Raw genomic sequence first — 17,500 nt, forward strand, 5'->3', positions numbered from 1 at the left:
TAAAGGCCTATGAAATTCCCTCAGAACTAAGAGGTCTTGGGGATGGAAACCCCCTAGAAAGGCAAGAAGGATATGTTCCGGCCTCTGTGAACACTTGTATGAGGCTAAATAGTACTCACTGGTACTCAGTGGTACATCATAGTACAAAGACCTCAGAGGGAGGTACCATGGTCTACAAGTATGTTTTGATCTATTATTCAGTCTGCCCTGAATTCTGAGATGCTCTTCTCCATCTCGGCCCTGTGAGTACCCATGATGAAAACCCTCAGAAAGGGAATAATTAGCATGATCTGGCAGGATCTGTGGCAGATTAACTGGCCCTCCTGCACAGGAAGAGAGTGAGATAAAATGTCAACAAGAAACCACCTTGAGAGCCTCAGGAGGAGGCTACTTGCAATGCTCTGGCCTTGTTCAGTGTCTCTAAGTAAGGCAATCTTCTAGAATCTAGACTCTAAGCAGGTGTCAACGCTTTCCATGAGCCCCCATAGGGTTTCCATTTGTTTTCATTGCTGTGAAACAAAATTATTCATTCTTTAAACCTTGTGAACCGTGTGCTTGAAAGGGGACTGAATGAGTGCTGTTAGATAGTGAAGTTCCCAGAGCCAGAGAAGTGGGAAATATCACTAAATACCAAATTCTGTGGACTTTGATCCTTGACAGTCAGGTGTGAGACATATTCACCGAGTAAGTAATATGTATACTTCATATTCTCTTTAATATGTCCCTGCTCCAAATTTCTCCAAATGGGAATCCCGGCTTCTATTAAAGAACCCTTTTAGTTTCCTCCAAGAGACAGAGGCGTTCTTGTTGTTCCCTCTTCCTAGGAAGCAAACTACAGTGGAATCTCAAGCAGGCCCTAGACCACAGCATTTTATTTTAATGACTCTCATTTGTCTTTGGCCTTATCAATAATGAATCAAACTAAGTGGGACTAAAACAAGTTTCCCTGAGGCTGTGTCTTATTTTGTTAAAAATGATACCCCTCTTCAAAGGGGCAGCCATGTTTCTGGAAATGTTCCTCTTGTCTCTGTAGGAGAGGTTTAAACTGGATCTGGGAAAGAGCAAGATGATTGTCCAATCTCTTAGAAATCTAACAGTGAACACACATTTCCTACTATCCTTTTCTTTCCAGCCACAATCCTACTCTGTTTCCAAGAGAGATCAACAGAATCCTGTAATTCATTACTCACCACTAGCTAGTCTTCCATGGGAATAACAATAGCAGACTCTTGTATCAGTCCTAAAGGATTTTTGGTTATTTTTGTTCAGTGACATTCTATGACTTGGCAAGGATATTTGATTGGTTTGCCATTTCCTTATCCAGCTCATTTTTCAGATGAGGCAAGCTGGGCTAAGTGACCTGTCCTAGGGTCACACAGCTAGGAAGTATCTGAGGCCGGATTTGAACTCAGGAAAATGAATCTTCCTGACTCCAGGTCTAGCACTCAATCTGGCAATCAACTAGTTGTCCATATGTGTATATTCATGTGTGTGTGTGTGTGTGTGTGTGTGTGAGAGAGAGAGAGAGAGAGAGACAGAGAGAGAGACAGACAGACAGACAGAGAGACAGAGACAGAGACAGAGAGACAGAAACAGACAGAGAGACAGAGAGAGAAAGAGACAGACAGACAGAGAGAGACAGAGAGACAGAGAGAGAGACAGAGAGAGACAGACAGAGAGACAGAGAGAGACAGAGAGAGAGAGAGAGAGAGAGAGAGAGAGAGAGAGACAGAGACAGAGAGAGAGAGACAGAGAGAGTGACAAAAAGACAGAGACAGAGAGAGAGAGACAGAGAGAGAGTGTGTGTGAGAGAGAGAGAGAGACAGAGAGAGAGAGAGAGAGAGAGAGAGAGAGAGAGAGAGAGAGAGAGAGAAGGAAACAGAGAGAGAGAGAGAGAGAAGGAAAGAGAGAGAGAGAGAGAGATGGGAGGGATGAAGGGAGGGACAGAGGAAAGGAAGGAGGGAGGGACAGAGAAAGAGAGAGATGAGACAGCATAATATAGTAAATAGGGAGTTGGTTTCAGAGCCAATAAGATTTGAGTTCAAATCCCACTGAAGCTCTGGAGCAGCAGAAGAGCTCTATAGATAGAGACTTGGAAATTACTAGGCCATAGGAAGAGACCTCAGAGACCAAAAAGCTCCAAACACTCATTTTGACGAATAGATAAACTGAAGTATAACGAAGTTAAGTAACTCAGGACAAATGTATAAACTGAGAAACAGAGAGGTTAAGTGACTTAGAAGTAGATCTGGATTTTCTGGTTCGACCCCCTCATTTTTACAGATGAGGAAACTGAGGGACAGAAAGGTAATGTGATTTGTTCAAAGTCTTTTAGGTTGTGAATGGAAGACTCGGTACTGGAGTCCAAATCCAAGTTCCTGTCTGCCACAGTTATGACCATTCCGTATTGCCCTTCCCATGGTTTTCCTCCATTTACCTGAATTGTATTGACTATGCCCTTGATGGTCACTTTGGCAGCTTGGTCCAAGATCCAGAATCTCATGCCAGGAGAGTTGAGGCAGAGTCTTGCCCTTGACTAAGATTCATAAATCTTACACAACCCTGGGACCGTGTATGTGCCAGATGTGAGCAGCTGATAAGTGTTGACTTAGCTTTAATCTTCCCTGTTAGTACGGCCAAATAGTGAGTGGGTTTGTGTTCCAACCTTCCTAAGGAAAAAAAAAACAACAAAGACAGATCTATCACTGACACTGGAATGGGCCCCTTCTGGCTCCTCTGACAACCACATGGGTCAAAGCAGTTAACAGCCAGCATGGGTCTTAATGCAGTTATTAGACTTTGAGGATGCAGCTCTGGCCCAGGAGGGATTATCTGGGAATTCTCCTGCCTCTATTCTGGCTGAGAAGAATGGACTAACTTTTTTATTCAGGAAGCAGTATCTCTGCTGTCCCTAACCATCTGATTCAACTATTGCTGGAACCGGAGGAGAAAATACACAAAAGGGAATGTAAATTGAAAGGGGAAAAAAACTGAAAGCCAGGGAGGAGAAGAGGGGGAACAGAAAGAAGGGAGTGGAAAAAGAGAGAGGAGAGAAGAGGAAAAAAGGAGTAAAAAGAAGAGAAGGGATGATACCCACATGACAAATCAGGTATACTTTTTCAAAATGGACTGAATTTAGCCCAGATTCCCAATATTTGTTGTATCTTGGTTGTTCAAATAAATATCTCCTGCCCTCAGATAAATTATTTAAAAATTGAGGGAAGGAGCCTGTAGGTCCTGTTTGTTTGATCATCAATCCCAGCTGTTGCTTTTTACGGTGGCAGTTTTATGGGGCCGAGCTGAGGGGAAGGGGATATATAAGGCCATCAAGGTGTTTAAAAGGCACACTACTCTTGTGATGTCATTCCCATTAGAAGTCTTCAGCAGCAGCTGGCTTCTGTTGCCCCACCTAGCCAGTTACCATGAATCATTGGTGGGTCACCCTTTTCTTCTATCAACAGCATTGAGTTGTAATGGGGATAAAATAAGATGATATAGGTTATCGCCCCTACCTTTAGAGATTATATATTCCCAGAGTTCTTCAGGGTGAAAGAGAGGTGAGGTGAATTAGTCCAATCCCCTTTATTCTACAGAGGAGGAGACCGGATCACAGGGGAAAGTAGCTTCCCCAAATTTGCAAACACTGTAGGATTTAATTCTAATTCTGATTGTATCCACCATTCTCTTTTGAAATGAGTTGGAGGCTAGAGTTCACAGAAGGCATACCCCACTCCACCAACATGATAGTCATCAAATGAGCAATATCTGCTTGCCTTCAGCCATCTAATGAAACCTCCATTACCAAAGTACCATATCAGAGAAGACAGTAGTACTTTGGCCATAAGGAAACTCAATAACTGGAGCACAAAAGGAGGATTCTATAAAGCAAAGCTATACTATTCAGAGCCCACCTGGATCCAATCCATGAGGAGCCAATATTCTTCACAAAGAACCCTAATGAGATCTGGCAAGGGATATGAAAGGTGCATTTTTTCCTTCTTCCTTGAGGAGTTTTTCATCTGTACAACAGCACTAGTTTCAAGAAAAAGCCTGAAAGTGGATCATCAAGGTTTAGAGAAGGAAGAACCTTTGGCAAACTAACAACTCTCTCTTTGTGTTGTCTCATAGTTGGATTTGGCAAGTCGTGTCTCACAAAACTTCTGATTCCTACTATTTGAGTTCAATCTCTTTCTTTAGAGAAGTTCCTCCTCCTCCTGCTCCTGACTTCTTCCTCCTCTTCCTGACTTCCTCCTCCTCTTCCCTACCTCTTCTTCATCCTTCTGATCTCTTCTTCTTCCTCCTTTTCCTCCTCCTCCTCCTTCTCCTTTTCTCCTCTCTCCCATCTTTCCCCGCCTCTCTCTCATAGTTGCAGTATTTGAGAATGTAGTTACTTTCCTCTCTTTTTATTCTTTCACTTTTCTTCTCTCTGGCTAAGAATAATACCTGTATGTCATCAACAGACCTAGCACCCTCAGCAGGGCACTGCAATTTCATCACTTAGAGCATATAGCCTCAAGGCTTGGTGTTTGAAAATTGGGATTTGAGAAAAGGTATAATCTCACTCAATCCTCATCATAAAAATGGGTTTTCAGATTTCCATATTGCAAAATAAAACCTCCTTACAAAGAAGTTTTATTTTGACAGAATTGAATATTTTTGAACTAATATTTCTCTGAAATAAAAAACAGATAGTTTGGCCTTTTCTTTTCTTTGTATTTGGTAAGCATAACCTCTGTTTTCAAGGAAACTTGAATGTGTGTGTGTGTGTGTGTGTGTGTGTGTCTGTGTGTGTGTGTGTGTGTGTGTGTGTGTAAGAGAGAGAGAGAGAGAGAGACAGAGACAGAGAGAGAGAGACAGAGAGAGACAGAGAGAGACAGAGAGAGAGACAGAGAGAGAGACAAGAGAGACAGAGACAAAGAGATGAACAGAGATAGAAAAACAGACAGACAAAGATGTGAACAGATAGAAAAACAGAGACAGATATAGAGAAAGGGATACATATTTTTCAAGAAATGGAAAGAGTGAATTTATGAAATCATTTGGTCTAGGTATAGGGAATATGGCTCCAGAGTAGAATAAAAAAGATTAATCTCATTTACAGTGGGAAGTCTCTTGGCCAATTATTCTGGTGTGGCCCTGAGGCTATGACAAGGGAGCACAAAAACTTTCTGATTTTATTTATCTTGAAGGGCTCTGAGTCTAGGTCTGATGATGGACTTTAGGTCTCATTTAAAGATAATCTAAGTTCAGAGATTCATCACTAGATGGGCCTGGGCCAATGGCTAATAACATTTTCATTCTCAACAACTCTTGAAGATCATCTGTTCTGTGGGGTTCTTAACTTTTTTTTTTCTTTCAGGTACCCCTTCAGCCATATTTTGAAATGCACAAAGCAAAACATATAATGTCATAAAGGAAACCAATTTATTGAATATAATTGAATATTGAATATTGAAATAAATTATCAAAATATTCTATAAAACAAATTCATGGCCTCAAGGTTAAGAAGCTCTGATCTTAAATAACATGGAACAGTTGTGAGATAAAAAGATAGAGATAGATATATTGTATATATATATATATATATATATACATATATATATAGGATCATTAATAATGATGGTTCACTTACTCAGCCTTTTATTCTTTCTTTTCATCCTCTTTTTCCTCATTCCCCTTACCCTCTAAACCTCCATTATTTATGAGATGGCTAGATAATATTAGGGAAATAACTAATATGAACTTGGACAGACTTTGAGAGATGTGGAGCATAGAATGGCCTGGTGTGCAATGGTCCATGGGGTCATAAAGAATTAGACACAATACAAACCACAAAATTGAGGTCATAATCACTGTCCTGCTGACTGCCCTGTCCCAACTCCCACTCCCCTACCCTTTGCCTCAGTGTACTTTGTCACTATGATTGTTATATCAAAATCTCCACTTAGAATGAACATTGTTCAGTGCTCTCAAAGAAGTGTCATCAAAAATCAGATTGGTTTCTGAAAATTCTGACTTTCCCAGCAAATACCAAGTCATTGTCAGTGCCATCTCCTTATCTAGAAAGAATTTACTCTATGGCTTCTGGAATAAGATTAAAGACAAAAGAATAAAGCTTGGAAGTAAGAGCTTGCGGAGCAGGGCAAGAAGGAGGCTGGATCAGGTGAGGAAAAGGTAGGAGTGGAGATGTGGGGAAAGAAAACCAATATTAGACTTTGCAGCAGGGACCCTGTTCATCTCCATGAAGCTCAGCATTCTCATTTCCCAAGCAAAAGAGTTATTAGTTGGAGAATGGAAAGGGGAGCATATAATAATGAGTCTTTAATTACGAAACTCTTTACCTTATTGCTTTTCTGCACCCCCGATGAAAACAAACAGTGGCAGTTTCTATTAGAAATGTTAATTACTTTCGTGGATAATTAGACTCACTGGGGTCCATAAGCATCTGACCTCACTTAATAATGGCAGAGATGGGAAAGGAGGGGGGAAAGAGATGGGTAGGGTTGAGGACTAGAAGAGGAAAGGGAATGAGCTTTCACGAGTGTTGAGAAAAGCAAAAAAAAAAAAAAAAATCTAATCAGATGGAAATCTAGAACAACAATGCATGGAGCAAAGAGAGAATGGAAGAAGATCTTGTAGGTAAGGAACAGTTGTGAAGTCCATCAAAGCAATTTGAAACAGGGAAGGTCAGGCCATAACATACTATTGCTAAGGGATTGGACCAATTAATGTTGGGTCTGGAATGACAAATTTCACTGTGACCTAGTTCCCTCTCCACATAGCAAAGACCCATGAGTTGGGAACCAAGGAAGAACAGGGTTTGGATCGACATACTTTGTGACCATGAAGAGTAACTTCAATAGAATCATAGCATCTTAAAGTCACTTGACAAGACTTAGTTAACTCATCTGTAAAATGGGGTGGATAATATTTATATTATTTACCCTGAAGGGCAACAGTGAGTTATTGTTATTAAAATAGTTGTCACTAAGAAAGACAAGAAAGGGGATTAGGATATAGGATATTAGAAAAGGGATATAAAAGGATAAATGTATGTCAAATAGTGAATAAAAGAAACAGAATTTAAATGCTTTATTTGGCATAGCTCTTTAAGGTTCGCAAAATAACTTGCATATATTTTCTCATTTAATCTCTACTATATGGCAAGTGCTATGCTAAACACCAGGTATACAAATATAAGCAAGCAAGAAATTTACTGTCCTCAAGGAGCTTCTATTCTAATAAAGAAAACTACATATAGGGAGCTTATATTCTAATAAAAGAAGACTACATGTAGGGAGCTTATATTCTAATAAAAGAAGACTACATATAGGGAGCTTACATTCTAATAAAAGAAGACTACATGTAGGGAGCTTATATTCTAATAAAAGAAGACTACATATAGGGAGCTTACATTCTAATAAAAGAAGACTACATATAGGGGAAAAGTGTTAAAGAGAAAAAGGAAAGTATGAGCATTATGGAGACTTAGAATGAAGATGGTGGCCCAAGACCAATAAGATAAAGCAAGAGCTGAACTATCCAGCCCCAATACCCAAGCTAATTAAGGATCATTATCATCATTATCATCCATGTGATTTCAACATCAGATCTATAAAGTCATATCATATTCTTAATTCCTTCATCTGCAAAAATGTATGTGTGAGAGAGTCAGAGACAGGGAGAGAGGAGTCAAGTACATCATCTAGGGTTATGAGACTGCGTGACCGGGAGGATGAAACACCCTACATTGTAATTAGGAAATTAGGAAAGGGTTTGAGAACATGACTTGACTCTATAAGCTCAGGATAATTTCCAGTTATAAGGTCCCTCGATTGTTTTGCACAACTGTCTACTTTTCAACTTGAGCATTCTCAAAATCTCTTAACTAGTTCTCTTTCGTGAGAAGATGTCCAGCTTATGATCTGTTCTTACCCATCTCTCTCTTATATTATGTTAGTTATTTCAAAATCAACAGCATAAAAACATGTTGGAAAGGCTTATCCTCATATAGGGAAAAGGTAATGTGAAAAAGAAAGTTTCCTTAAGATTCATAAGTTGCCTTCCTTACAAAGACAGATATTACAGACAGTGCTAAAGCCAAGCACCCCATTTTGTAATGATGGTCTTATATCACTTCTTCTGTTCTCACTTAAAGCTGTTTTTTAAGGTTTGTTTCTTTCCCCTGAGAGGAGCTGACCTTCCTTGTGTCAAATGAGGACTTCACGACTGTCCCTTATCTACAAAACCTTCTTACAGATAAAGAAACTGGGGCTCAGGGGTATTATGACTTGCTTAAGATCATATATCTATTAAGTATCAGGTCTGGTATTCAGATACATATCTTTCCTATACCAGATCCAACAACTATCTCTCTACTGGAAGCTGCCTTAGAGAATCTTTTGACCACAGAATTTTTATATGAATTGCTCAAAGAGCATTTGCTTTTCTGTTAAGTCCTGTGGAATGGAACCTGAAATCTTGGTATAAGGATGCTCTCAAGTTGCTATTTCTTTTTGTCACTGGAAACATAACTATGTATTCTTTATCATATAATTCCTGGTAGAAAAAAAAAATAGAAGTGCTATAGAAAAAAGGAAAGAAGGAAAGGAAGGAAGGGGAAAGGGAAGGGGAAAGGGAAAGGGAAAAGGACAAAGGGAAGGGAAGAAGGATAGAAAGAAGAGAGCTAAGAAAAAGAAAGAGAAAGAGGGAGGGAAGGAAGGGCCAAGTCAGCAAAAAGTACATGAAAGAAATTGTCCAAATCTCATTAAAGAGAAAGTGAAGGAACAAAGGATCCCTTGAGAGTCATATGTCTTTCAAGAGAATGGATAGAAGGACATGAGGAAATGCTCTGAATTTACAAAGAAAAGGTATGAAGAAGCTATGTATACTGCTGGTACAAAGAATGGGATAAACGACAAAAGGAAGCACAATTGATTTAGAGCTCAAAGGGATCTTAATGACCACCCTACCCAGCCCCAATTTTCTCAGATGAGGAAACAGGGTCCCAAACAATAGATGTGACTTGCTCAAGGTCAAAGAGGTGGAGGAATCATTGTGTGAGCATATATTTTCTGATTCCAAATTGTGATTCACTAGCTTAGGGTAAAACTAGGAGTACAGAAAAAAAAATTAGATAATAACTTCTTGTAATTCAATCTCCCAATTTGCACTGAAGGGTTAAATCCCCAAGCAGGAATCTTGAGTTTACAAGGTAAAATATTAATATTTTAGCTTCTGAGTCCCCACTGGTATGCTTCTCATTAACAATCATCCAATAGACTCAAGTTCCTTTTCATTTAAAAGACATAGATCAAATGACATCAAGAAAAGTGGGAACAAAAGCATTCACACTCCATACCCCCAAAAAACCTAGAGTACATTTTCCAGAGAGTCTATAGGCAAGAGCAGATACAAATTTTATATATAATGAAAATAAAGTACATGTGTGGTAATGTGCTTAAGGCAATTCACAACTCTGGAACCAAAGGCCTAAATGTCCTTTCTGTGGAGAGAACTCCTGAAGTTCACCAGGAGGAATAGTGTCTAAGATATTATGAGTCAAACCCCTGGCCAGTTGATGTGCCTTCTTTCAGGATACAATATCAGGATGTTTACATCATTAGTCTGAGTCACGAGAATCACTTAGCCACAGACTGATTGCCATTGGGCTCAACTGGTGGATTGTTCAGCTACCAGACATGGCTGATATTCAGATAGGATAGTCAGGGCATTTGGCTTCTAGGCAACTGTTGCTTGATTGGGCCAGGTAAAATTCGAGATTATAGGACTCATATAATGGAGTTTGGGCTGAATTGAGCAGATCATTTAGTCATTGTGTTCTTTAAAGGTTTTTCTGTTGGACAGACCAATCCATTGGACTCCCTGGGTTCCTTCTTCAGTTCTTCAATGGGCATCTCTAGTCTTCGCCACCTTCAGCCTCTGGCTCAGCTGGATATTGCTGTACTCTTTTCACCAAATGCTTTTGTATCAATGCTTTAAAAAAAAAATCTGGAATGCTACTTTTCTCTTTCAGCAAGGGAGTTGAACATTGCCTGGAATTAACAAAAGCAGCTCCTCTTTAATTTTCTCAGGGTCTCTGCTCTGGCTGGCAGGAAGGCAAGAGTTGTCCATATCTGAAAATTCTTCCTGCTCCAAAACAAATTCTGTCAGGCAGGGACAGTACCTTTTCTTAGGTGGCATACTTTCTGTGTTCCTCTAGAGGACCAAAGGTACAGAAGTCTGCACCTCAGGCAAATTCATTGTGTTTTCTCATCTTTTAATATGCAGCTGAGCTTTTCAAAACTCAGAGTCCTTTTAAGGGAAAGAAGTTTCCTTTACATGTGAAAACACTTTCCTTTTACATTTCAATACTTCCTTCCTTTTAATTTTTTTTTCTCTTCTGGAACTTCAACTGGGCACATTCCTACTTATGGAAGACCACTCCTCGGGAAATCTATTTAGGAGCCTCTTGTTCATATCTGGTTTAGAACAAGTAATTTGTGAGATCCTTTTCAACCAGACAATGCTGATGGGGTCAGGGAAAAGACCCCACATCCTTGATAGCTAAGTGGACCATAAGAAGGAGCATAGACAGGGGAAGACTTTTGTGGAATTTAAGTGGACCTTGGTTGTATAATTCGATTCCCATAGTAACTGCAAAGGCTAGCAGGGAAGAGCATTGATAAGATTATTTTGTACTTAAGTGGACCCTTTTGTTATCCTTTAAATGGGCCTTCTTTGCAATGGGCCCTTGTTGAATTCCTTGCACTGAAAAAATTACCATGATCCCATAGTTAATGTGTCCAATCAGAAGTATAAATTACAGATGAAATCCCCTAGATTACTTTTCTCGTATAAAAGAACGTATTGGTACCCAATTTATTGGCTAACTCCTTTTAGCTCTAAAACTAGAAACCTAATGTGAGAAGTAAAATTGCACGGTTTTGTTTCCCCAATTCCCCAGTTGGTCAGTCTCACAGCCCCCCTTGCCACAGTTAAAAAGAATGGGATGTAAGCTTTAAGGGTGGGACATTCTGGCTGAAGAGAATGAAAGAATGTCTTAAATCAACAGAAGTTACAGCAGGTGCTGGTTGTGTACAAACCTGGGTTTATGCCCTGGGCAAACAAAAATTTTAATTGAGCATGCTTAATAAGCCACATGCATGTAAGCTGACACACCCTGAATAAAATTAGAGCCTCGTTAACAGAATATACGATGATGTGGCAAGGGAAGGGGAGAACATGGAAACATATCAAAGAGTGTATATAATGAAAGTGTCATGAAATACTAGATTCTGGAAGAGTCTCCTCCAGAGGAAATTCTGAGAGGGGATGAGGAGGGAGGACAAGATTATGGATTATAACTGTTGGTTTGGGTTTCTGTAAATTGTGTTTATGCTCCCTCAAAGGATTATGGCACCCACTTCTTGCAAGAAAAGTAAGAAAGCCTTTCTCCACTCATTCCAAAAATTTGGGCCTAAAGCTATAATTTCTAACACTAATAAATAAATTCAGAAGGATTTATAGTCAAATCCTACCGCCGACATTTATGATCTGTGTGACTTTGAACAATACCTAAGTCTCAGTTTCCTCATTTGTAAAAATGAGGGGCTCGAGAGTCCCTGGGATCTCTTCAAGATCTGAAGCTATGTTCCTAAAGAAATGCCAAAGCCCTGCCTTTTGGATTCTGAGGAGTCTGGAGGCCTTGCGCCCTGCAGTTAGCACTCATACCGATAGAGTTCATTAGAAGATTCAAAGTCAGCATGTAACCCTTCTCCAACTCCTGAAAGAACAGGCCCCCATCTTTGAAGTGTTTGGGGGCTTCTTAGTCAGTCATATTGCTACTGGCTATTAAAGATCAAAGATTAAATACTGTACCTTAACATTTCACCAACATCCATATTTTTTACAATTGTGAAGAATATTCTATAAAATTATTGAGAGGTATAACCGTATAATGGAAACAAGGTTGGATTCATAGTCAAGTGAGGAGAGTTCCAATCCTGATTTCTGTCTATAAAAGAAGGAATGTGATCTATGAGTTTTCTATAAACTCATCTATTCCTTTCCCTTTTTCAACAATTCAGTCTATGAGAAAATCACAGGAGGAGAGGCCACATTTAAAATTTCACCATATATCTGTCCTTGGATCTGTGTCTGTGAAAAAGACATTCTGATATTCCCACAGACCCCAGAGTTGAAAGTTGACTTTTTTTTAGATGGGCATTTAATCTGTAAATCCAAAGCTTCTCTCAAATAATAGAAACAGAGCTCAATCAGGAATTCAAGGTCAATGATAATTGTTTTTTTTTTTTTTTTTAAAGGAGCTGCTGATGTATTTTTGACTAAAAAGAAATGATATGGGAAATATTTATACATATATAATTTCTATTCCAATACAAGATTTTTCTAACAAAAAATCAAGCAAATAATAAAACATAAAGTTATACAAAAGGAGAACAAGAAAAATTAAAATAAAAAAAAGTATTATACTTGAGACTATTTTAGTTACTTCAAGTAATGCATTCTCTTGGGAAGAGGAATCATTAGCTTTCTATGCTTTGGATTTAAAGTAGTTTAAGAATAAATAGAGAACTGGGCCTAGAGTCAGGAAGATTTGAGTTGAAAGCTTGCCTCAAACACTTCCTAGTTGTGGGACCCTGGGCAAGTGACTTACCTCAGTTTCTTCATCTGTAAGATGAACTAGAGAAGGAAAACACAAACCACTTCAATATCTTGGCCAAGAAAAGCTCCAAAGGGTCAGTCACAAAGAGTTAGACACAATTCAACAACAACAACAATGACAAAGAAAAAAACAAAAAAAGATCTCTAACAAAACAAACCAAGCCATCTCAGGGATTTTTAATGATTATTGGTTTTGCTGTTTGTGTTTTTCTTTCAAGGAATGGGAAAAGAAAAACAAATGGGTTATTTCTGCATTGCTTAGCAAGAGGGGGAAATCCCCCCCATCCAATTTTCTGCTTTCCTCTAATCTTGGTTACATTGACTTTATTTACACAAAAAGTTTCTAACTTAATCTAATCAAAATTCTCAATTTTATATCTCATAATGCTCTCTATTTCTTATTTATTCATAAATCTTTCCCTATCTATAAATCTGATAGTAATATTTTCCATATCTTCTAATTTACTTATTATATCTCCCTTTATATTTGGATAATATATCCATTTTGATCTGATTTTGGTAAACGGCATAAAACATTGGTCTATACCAAGTTTCTGCCAGACTGTTTTCTAATTTTCCCAACAATTTTTAGCAATTCTTACCCCCAAAATTTAAATCTTTATATGTAACAAATATGTTAGTATAATTAGTTACAACTTTGAATTGTATATCTACATTATTACATTGATCCACAAGTCTATTTCTTAGATAGTAGCAGATAGTTTTAATAATTCTGATGGTATAATAAGTTTTGGTGTTGTCTCTTTATTGTCATTCTATTTAATGAGATTATCTACTGTTTTTATGACATTCTTTAACCCACTCATTTTTAATATTAGGTTATTTGGTCTCCGATTTATGTTTTAATCTGTGGTCCTTTGTCATTTATGATCATAATCTTTTATTAAATGTAATTTTATTATATTATGACCTGAAAAGGATGCATTTAATATTTCTATTTTTCTACATTTAACTATAAGGTTTTCATGCCCTACTATATGGTACCCTATACCACTGAGAAAAAAATTATAATCCTTTCCATTTCCATTCATTTCTCTTCAAATATCTGTCATATCTACCTTATCTAAGATTCTATTCATCTTCTTAACTTCTTTCTCATTTATTTTCTGGTTAGATTTGTCCAGAGATAAGCTTCAACTAGAGATTTAAAAAAACAGTTTTGAGAAGGTTGAAATCCTCCTAGTGTTATATTTTTGCTATCTATTTTGAATTGTGATTCATTTATCTTTTCCTTTAAAAATTGAATGCTATATCATTTGGTGTATATATGTTTAATATTGATGTTACTTGATTATCCATGGTATTTTTTAAACATTATATAATTTTCCCACTCATCTCTTTACTTTATTTACCTAGATTTTTGTGGTTTGCCTAATTTCTTGTGCATGTTATTGTTGCCCTCTCTCTCCCCAATCCTTTTAGCAACCATTTAATGGACACCATCAACATCTTACAAGTCCTCAAGAATTAAGGACTAAATTTCTTAGGAAGACACTGATCAGATCTCCACCCCTTATTTTTACAGCTAAGAATACAACAGGTATGTGACCTCTTTGGTATGAACTGTCTTTACCATGCACATGGTAATCATCCTTGCCACTTATATAATCTAATTCTTTCAATTGAAGAAAGCTCCCAGTGTATAATTACAGAATATTAAATGTGTAATTGTACCAGCCAATTGTACTTCATTTTGCAGTTTTATAACAGAGTTGTAAAAAAAACAAAATTAATTTAATCTTTAAAGGTCCCTTGATACATTAGTCAAGGTTCAGGCTCATTGGAGCTAAAGTCAATCCAGAAAGGATATGAGTGAGATGTGAATGTTTATAGTCATAAATGTCCTTTGTTCTGAGAAAGACAGTTCATTCACCAAATAATTTACAATGACCACTGGGGATTATATGAGAAGGAAGAGAGAGGATCATGGGAAGAGAAGAGATAGAGTTGGGAATTCATTGTAAAAGTAGTACCTATAAAGTCAAGATCAAAGGGGTTCTGACTCTTTCCTCTTAAATCTATACGTACACTGGAAATATTCTGCCATTTGGTTGGAGCCAACTGACCAGATTGGTGTGATGTTCCTTAGGGCATTCTTCCATATACCTATTTTTAGCTAAGGATCATAGAAAAACAGCTTGAGAGGCTATGGAGATCATTGAGTCTAATCTCATTTTATAGATGAGAAAACTGCGAATCAGAAAAGCTAAGTGAGTTAGCCTGAATTACACAGGGAAAATGTGATAGGATCCCAAATTTAGAACTGGAAGGTATCTTGGGGAACATCTCATCCAAGCCCATCATTTTGGAGATGAAGAAATCTGGAGAGGTTACATGATTAGTTCTAGGTGATAATTAGGAAGTCCAAGTCTATGACTCCATGCCCAATGGTTTTACTTTAGGTATTTGTCACCACAGAATGGCCCTTGTCTGTCCTCACTGAAATCACATCTTGTTACCTAGAGGGCTACATGAGAAAGACAATCACTCAGAAATGGTCTCTTCTTTTCCTGTACTTTATCATGACCTCTCTTGCCTCAGGGGATGAATCAAGACCCCCTTCCCCCCAGCTGGCCCCTCATGAGTAAAAAGAGCCCATCTGCGCATACTCTGCATATTGGAGGGGGAGGGTGATAAGGAAATAATTTTCCCACTACACTTGAAATTCCTGACATTACCCCATAAATCAGGAAACCATTTTCATGAGGACCTAGAACTGACATTTATATAGGCTTGAGATCATACTTCTAGTCACCCACGTTTATGATGAATGTGAGCCTTCCTCAACTCCTCAGTCTCCTTTCCCCCATGTATATAATCAGCTGCCAGTTCTTGTCTTTTTTGCCTCCCCAACATCTCTTACATTATCACAATTATTATCACTATTATATTATGGTCTCCTTACTTATCACAAGTCTAGAGGTGCAAGAGACTCCAGAAGTCATCAAATCCAAACCTATCATTTTTGAGTTATGGATTTTAGAATCTTTTAAGGTTAAGTGACTTTGACCAAAGCCCCATGGGTAGTAAGCACCAAAAGTAGTATTTGAATCCAAGCCCTCTGACTCCAAAGCCAGAGTTTTTGCCACCATGATACGCCTTCCTTTTTCTCTTCAAACACAGCCACTAGCCAAAGCCAGTCTTTTGTCACCGTCTCCTGGATGACTGCAATGACCTCTTCATTGGTCCTCCTTCTCCAATCCATTCTCCATTCAGCTGCCATAGTGATTTTTCTAAAGTACATTTATAATGGTTTAACTCTTTATTCAAAATACTCAAAATTCAAAATTTTTAAAATATTTATTTATTCAAAATATTCAAAATACAAAAAAAAAAAAACAGGTTCCCTATTATCTCTGGGTTCAAAAATAAACTTCTCTATTACATCCCTTAACAAACTGGATTCAACCTATCTTTTAGCCAATCAGCAAGTAAAGATCATCCTGATTGTACATGCAGCACCAACCTGAGTCTCATCTTCCTGCTGATGTCAGTAGTAGAACCTACCTAAGGGAAAAAACGGAGGCAGCTACCATCATGTAGCAGCACCTGGGCACAGAATTCTTGGTGGACAATTGACTTTTTAATGCCAATCTTATTATGGTTCACATTGTGGGGATTAGGGGTGGTCTAATTGGGATTTGGTGCAAATCTGCCGAGATGCACAGGGTAATCCATTGAGTTTGGGATGGGATGCACAGACTAGCTGTGATGGGTTGGCAAGAAGCATGGCCTCCAGAGTTCCTGTTGTAGTTGTAGTCAATATAATCTAATTGAACAATTAATAATGTATGATATGGGGGTAGCTAGGTGGTGCAGTGGATAGAGCACTAGCCTTGAATTCAGGAGGACCTGAGTTCAAATCTGGTCTCAGACACTTAAGACTTCCTAGCTGTGTGACCTTGGGCAAGTCACTTAACCCCAGCCTCAGGAAAAAAAAATAAAATAAAATAATGTATGATATGCCAGACACTATGTTAGATGCAAGGAATATAAGCACAAAATGAAAAATATTGCTTTTAAGAGGTTTATTTGCCACTTAAAAATACTTTCCTCCCAATAAGATTTTCAGATAAAGAGTACAAAATATCATTCTCCTCATTTTCAGAGGAAGATAGAACCTAAAATTTAGAGAGGAGAAATGACTAGAATTAAAATCTAACAAGTATCAGAACCAAGATTTGAACCCATATCTCCTGATGCCAAGGCCTAGAATGTTTTCCATTATTCCATGATGCTTCTCACAGCCTATTGCCTGTCAATTCCACATGGTCTTCTGCTTTGGCAATGGCGAGGACTGAAGTTCTTGTCAAATTTGGAACTCACATCTAAAATTATATAACCTACCCTACCTATCTTTTCCAATGAGACCAACATCTATGTCTCATCTTGAGATTATGCTTCTAATAGGTGGGAATCTGTCTTGCTCTCTCATTCCCAGGTTCCAATCTTTTTATTTCAAAATCTCTGTGTCTCTCTGTCTGCCACTGTGTGTTTGTCTCTGTCTCTCTGTCTCCCTGTCTCTCTCTCTGTTTCTGTCTCTGTCTCTCTCTGTCTCTGTGTGTGTCTCTCTGTCTCCCTGTCTCTCTCTCTTTCTGTCTCCCTGTCTCTCTATCTCTTTCTCTGTCTCCCAGTCTTCCTGGATCATCCTCTCTCTCTCAATCTCTCTTGTTTCTCTATATCTCTTTCTGCCTATCTCTTTCATATCTATTTCTCCATCTCTCTAATATCTAACTGTCCATCCATCCAACTATACCTATCTATTTAATTATCTATCCCTCCACCCATCCAT

General features: G+C 38.3%; 1 long non-coding RNA gene across 1 annotated transcript in view; it reads left to right on the forward strand.

Moving 5' to 3' along the window:
- The first annotated feature begins 5,949 nt into the window (after positions 1 to 5,949).
- The window catches only part of LOC141543165 (uncharacterized), a 35,051-nt gene continuing 23,500 nt past the window's right edge, over positions 5,950 to 17,500 (forward strand). The window contains exons 1-3 of the long non-coding RNA XR_012482361.1: positions 5,950 to 6,163; positions 8,774 to 8,870; positions 14,131 to 14,248. This is a non-coding gene — a long non-coding RNA (uncharacterized LOC141543165). The remainder of the gene's footprint in view (positions 6,164 to 8,773; positions 8,871 to 14,130; positions 14,249 to 17,500) is intronic.

This window comes from Sminthopsis crassicaudata, chromosome 5 (genome assembly GCF_048593235.1).
Source record: "Sminthopsis crassicaudata isolate SCR6 chromosome 5, ASM4859323v1, whole genome shotgun sequence".
NCBI lineage: Eukaryota > Metazoa > Chordata > Mammalia > Dasyuromorphia > Dasyuridae > Sminthopsis > Sminthopsis crassicaudata.